This window comes from Bufo bufo, chromosome 2, assembly GCF_905171765.1.
Source record: "Bufo bufo chromosome 2, aBufBuf1.1, whole genome shotgun sequence".
NCBI classification, from domain to species: Eukaryota; Metazoa; Chordata; class Amphibia; order Anura; family Bufonidae; genus Bufo; species Bufo bufo.
In genome coordinates, this window is record NC_053390.1 from 149,353,166 (window position 1) to 149,359,165 (window position 6,000).

The following is a 6,000-nucleotide window of genomic DNA, read 5'->3' on the forward strand; positions in this document are numbered from 1 at the left end:
GGCAATATGTGCCTTTATTTAAGTGAAAATGCAAAAAAAAAAAAAAAATGCAAAAAAAAAAAAAACGCATGGAAACCGCATCAAAAAACGCATCAAAAACGCATGGTGTCCATATGCGTTTTTTGCATCAATAGATGCAGAAATTTAAAGTATATAACTGGGTGAAATTGCAGAAATGTGATGAATTGCAAAAGCCAGCAAAAGCATTTTTTAGGTTCCACATATGACATTTTATTTTTTATCTTCCATATATGACATTTCTTTTTGTGATTGTGATATAATGTGGAATACCAGAGTATCACAGACAGAAATGGTATTTGATATTGTTCTCAATGTTTTAAAATTAATATATATTGTTGATGGGCAATATGTACCTTTATTTAAGTGAAAATGCGAAAAACGCATGGAAACCGCATTAAAAACGCATGGTGTCCAGATGCGTTTTTTGCATCAATGGATGTAGAAATTTAAAGTATATAACTGGGTGAAATTGCAGAAATATGATGCATTGCAAAAGTCAGCAAAAGTATTTTTTAGTTTCCACATCTGACATCTCTCTTTGTGATTGTGATACAATGTGGAACACCTGAGTACCGACAGACAGGAAATGAAGATTGGATTGAGACCAAGTTAAACAAGTAACATCCAGTATAAAAGAGGGGTTATGGATGGGGTGAAGCATACCACTGAGGAAGGGGTTGGACCCCGAAACGCGTCTGGTGCTACACCCCATCTTTGTACTGAAAAACCTACCTTACCATTAAATCGACCATAACCGAACAGAGAGCCGGCTTTAATCTCCTGATTGAATACTGCTACAAATATCTAAAGGCAGATCCTGGGAGTAAGTATACTTGAAGGCTCTTGTGATTATTTCGGACGAACACTTGGTCGATACAAAGGTAATGGACTTAATTCGCTTGCAAGCTTTTCAGCAGTGAGTTGCTGCCATTCACGTCGCTTTGGCGGGTTGCCGCCGCGACTATTTGAATAACTGCAAAGCATATGACTGTTGTCTCAATATGAAAGTAAAAAACGAATAGACTTATTGCAAACAAGTCTTTGGATGTTCACAATCATTGGATCCAAGATTTACAATATTGGACTATTGAATATTTGCTGATTAATCGAATAATAGCCTTTGCTCTGTCGAATATTCATTATATTTATTTGTTAATAACCTATTTATTCTACTGCATTCTTGATTGTTTTATGCATCAAATATATTTATATTATCAATAAAGCTCATCTTTGCCTTAAATACACGGTCGCAGCTATCCTTGAGTGCCCTGTTCACCTATAATGGTACAGTATATGTATAAAACATGGGAATCAATACTGAATCAATAATCTAACCCATGTGCTGAGTCAATAAAGCTGGCCGCTGAACCAGAGTCAATAAAGGCCTTACCCGGCCATTTATTAACCCCCAGAGATATTGTTATAGGTACCAAAAGCTTACATTTCGTAATATCAGGGTGTACCTGGTCTTTAGGTTGCCTTGCCTTGGGAGACTTAACGGAGAAGGCCTTCTTTGGACACTGGTTGATCCAATGGTCAGGATCTCCGCAGTAAAAACACACTCCACGTCTGCGGCGCAGATTCCCTTGAGTCATGCCGACCTGCATGGGTTCTTCAGTAGAGACCTCAGCGTTGTTTCTGGGATAGACCTCAGGCTGGACCACCATCTGAGAAGAGAACTGTCATTCCTGTCGTCTCTCTCTAACCCGTCGGTCAAGTCGGACTACAAGGGTCATCATCTCCTCTAGAGTCTCTGGAAGCTGATAACTCACTAGAAGATCCTTTAAGTTATCAGACAGACCTGAACTGACTCTTAAGTGCTGGTTCATTCCATCCTGAAGGAACACACCACCTTCTGAATTGGGTGCAATACTCCTCCGCAGGTAGATCGCCCTGAACCAGAACTTTTAGAGCAGTCTCGGCTACCAGTGTCCTGTCTGGTTCATCATACAGGGTACCCAGGGCCTGAAAAAAACCCTCCACTGATGTTAAACAACTGGCGTCAGCAGGTAAAGAAAATGCCCAGTCCTGGGGATCACCCTGTAACCAGGAAATGACAATGCCCACGCGTTGACTCTCGGGGCGAGAGGATACGGGGCGCAAACGGAAAAAAAGTTTACAATTTTCTTTAAAGGAAAGAAACTTCTTCCGATCTCCAGAAAAGGGCTCAGGAAGCTTAATCTGGGGCTCTAAATGTGGACTAGAGGCCTGAGGGATGGAAGTACCTTGTCCTAGCTCAAAAGAACAGAGTTTCTCCCCTAGCTCCTGCACCATCTGCGTCAGGTTAGAGACATGGTCAGTCAGGGTCACCAGAGGATTCATGATACAGTGGTTAGGTTACGGCTTGTTAATCTGTGACGGTAATGTACACTACACACAGGGGGGAGGATAGTGACCACTGCGCTCCACCCTCACCCCTGGCCCTGCCTACTTGCCTCGCAAGTCCTAATGACATGGGACAACTAGACGGCAGTCCCTAACTTAGGATACGTGCTGGGAAGACAGACAAGACAAATAACGAAACGTGAACGGACCGGGTCAATACCTAGAGAGCTATGCAGTACTAAGGAATGAGCAGAGAATAGTCAGGAAAAGCTGAGGTCAAATACCAGGAGAGAAACGAAGTACAACAGGAGTCCGCAAAGAATCGTCAGGTGGAAGCCGGGGTCAGGATACCAGGAGAGATGCGCAGTACAGGAGGAGCAGGCAGAGAATCGTCAGGGAACACAGGATCAGGTAAGTATGCCGGAACAAAACAATCACCAGATACCTAAAATTAACAGGCAACCTGTGGCCAGCAGGCTGCCTGTATTTATAGTGGGGAGTGAGGGTCATGTGACGTGGCCAGCATCACATGACCGACAGACCGACCAGTCGAGCACCGAGTGATCAGCTCGGCGCTCAAGGCAGACCTAGGAGCAGGGAGCCTCCCAGCTAGCAAAGCTGCCCTGGGAACTCAGGATCAAGAACAGAGTTAAAATCTCCAGCTACTAAAAACGGACAAGGATTTTTTGTGGCTAGGTATTTAGATAATAGAGAAAAGACAGTTGACTTATATGGTGGAGGAATATAGATAAACGCCAATATAATCTCCTGCCCTTTCCAATACCCATGCAAGAAGACAAATCTCCCCTATTTATCAATCATGTTATCTACCGGTAGAAATTCCATCCCACCGTGAATATATACACTAACCCCTCTTGCATAAGAGGAGAAGTAAGCATGATATTTAAAAGAAGCCCATTCTCTTTTCAATGTATAGAGCCTGTCTACTGTTGCATGGGTTTCTAATAATACCACGATTGCCGGCAAATGACGGGCCACAAGATCAAACACCACCGTCCTCTTCACCCTGTCTCCCAACCCTCTCACATTCCATAATAGAATATTATGTGGCATAGGCAGTGAATAAATGACAATCCCGGTCCCCCATCTAGGAGAGAGACACATAGACCTAAAAAGCGAGTGACGACAGCCAATCCCTCCCTTATACCCACCCCCAAAAAAAAACTCCATGGTTGATAAGGAAAAGCACATTACCCATCAACCTCTTTCAATCCACCAAACCTCCCCACAAGCCACTTCCCTCCTTAGCCTCCCTCCTCCCCACACCCATATTTTCTTTACAGCCCCAACAAGTGCAGCCATTAAACAACATCCGCCTGTGTAGAAAAAAAACGGACCGAATCATTGTCCACCACCCTCAATTTGGCTGGGTATAGCATTGAATACTTAATGTTAGCTGCAGCTAATCTTTTTTTTACATCAAAAAAAGATCTTCTTTTAATTTGGGTCTCTCGCGAAAAAATCTGCGTATATTGATATCAGATTACCATCAAAATATATCTCTAATACTTCTCTTTTACGTCTAAGTACCCAGTCCCGGTCCTTTGAGCAAACTAGTTTCGCCAGAATTGCCCTAGGTGGAGCCCCTGGAGGAAGCTTTTTAGAGGGCATTCTGTGGGCCCTTTCCACGCAAAAAGTAGATGCATCATGATCTGGCCCTAGATTATCAACCAGCCATTTTTGGATAAAGTTTGCAGGGTTATCCTGTTCTGCCCCTTCTGGGAAACCTACCAGTTGCAAGTTGTATCTACGAGACCTATCCTCCAGATCTATCACTTTCCTTCTGAGCCAGGAACGATCTTCATCTACCTCTTCTAGTCTCTTTTTTAATAGACTGTTCTCTGAAGTGGCAGAGTTAACTACAGATTCCAGTTCCTTTACCTTCAGTCTTAGTTTAGCCATCTCATCTCTGATTATCATGATATCACCTTGTACTACTGAGAGGGACAAGGCCAGCTCTGCGACGGAGGTGTTAGTAGCATTTACTACTCCCAATATATCCGAAAGTTTTTTTATTAATACTCTCAAAACCTTCACTCTGGGGCGTGCTAGCCTTTATAGTACCCAGCTCTGTCCGGTCCGTATTAACCACTCCCTGCTCAACCTGCAGGACAGATCTTTGCACACCTCCCCTGGTTTTAGGTGGAGGGGACTTCAAAAATGTATCTAAACAAGCCTGGGGGCTTCCCCCCTGACCACCTGTCGGCGAGGACATCCCTCCTGATTTACGATACTTAGGCAGCATTTTAAGGAGCCCCGTACGCACAATTCACACGGGGGAGAACCAATATTAGAGCCTGGCAATATGACACACAGAAGGATTTCCAATACCAGATCCACTAGTAGTCCGGATCGGCATGGGAAATACCCCGCATTAACTATAAGACCCAGACAGCCTACATCGTACTCATAGAGACATGAATGTCCCACACATAGATTTAACACAAGTAAATATGATGCCTGGTAACCAAAAAAGCTGAGTACATATAGAAGGAAAACATAGAAGCTGGATACATATAGGCGAGGACAGAGAAAGACACATATTCAGCTGTGTACATACACCCTCCTGCAGCTGTACAACCTTAAGGTCACAATATACAGGCGGAGGGCTCCTTTAACCCCAAATGGCAGTCTGGTTCAGGTAGCACAAGAGCCTACAGGCGAAAGCCACTGTATATCTAAAGATCTTGCTAGATGAGAGTTTGTCACATAGATCACCTGCAGTGGATCAGGCAGAGGCCTCCTCAGACCTCACGGTCCTGCCCTCCAGATGGAGCCCCCAAATATGCCAATTCCACCCAGCAGACAAGTTTGTCAAGTCGCCCAGCTAGAAGCTTCCCAGCGCATGATATTTATTCAGAGGGAAAATCCGTCCAGACATACAAACAGAGGCATCTGAGAATCGCAGGTGGCGCAGAAGACCTTCATCTGTGATCTCATCCCCTCTCAAGCACACAGCACACAGAGGGATTCAGCTCCACAGACTCACGGCATCCAAGTCCAGCCTCCACAAAAGACTCCACAGGCATCCACGACTAGGCACCGCAGTCCACCAGCATCCACCGCAGGGTCCACCGCCTTCTCAGGAGAGGAAAAGGCGCAGCAGCACCTACATGCCATGACCACGAGAACCCCACCGACTCCTGTCACCTACCGGAGGTAAGCGTCTGTACTTCAGCCGATCCAAGCCACGGGCTCTGTCACTCTCCGGCTAGGCAGGGTAAGACCACAACAGTTTGGGCAGCGTCTCAGGGCCCACGCCGACTCCAGCTTTTCAGACCAGCGCTACTACACTCCACAGAGGGCGGGTCCCGGCATGCCACAGACGGCCGCTCCCGGCAGGTCACAGCTGGGCTCCACGTTCCACATCAAAGCGGGAGGCAGGGAGAGAGGGGGGGAGGGATGGAAGGAGGAGGAGCGCAGCACGCACACCTACGTCATGCCGCTTCGTCTGACCTCAACGAGTCAATTTTTTGGTGTAAACAAGAAGGAATGTTGATGTCAGGCTTACTGGCCTATGTTGGGCACCACATTTTCTAATTTCCAATCTTTTGGGACGACTCCTGTTACCAGTGATTGGTTAAATAAATCTGTTAATGGTTTTGCTAGTTCACCGCTAAGCTCTTTTAATAG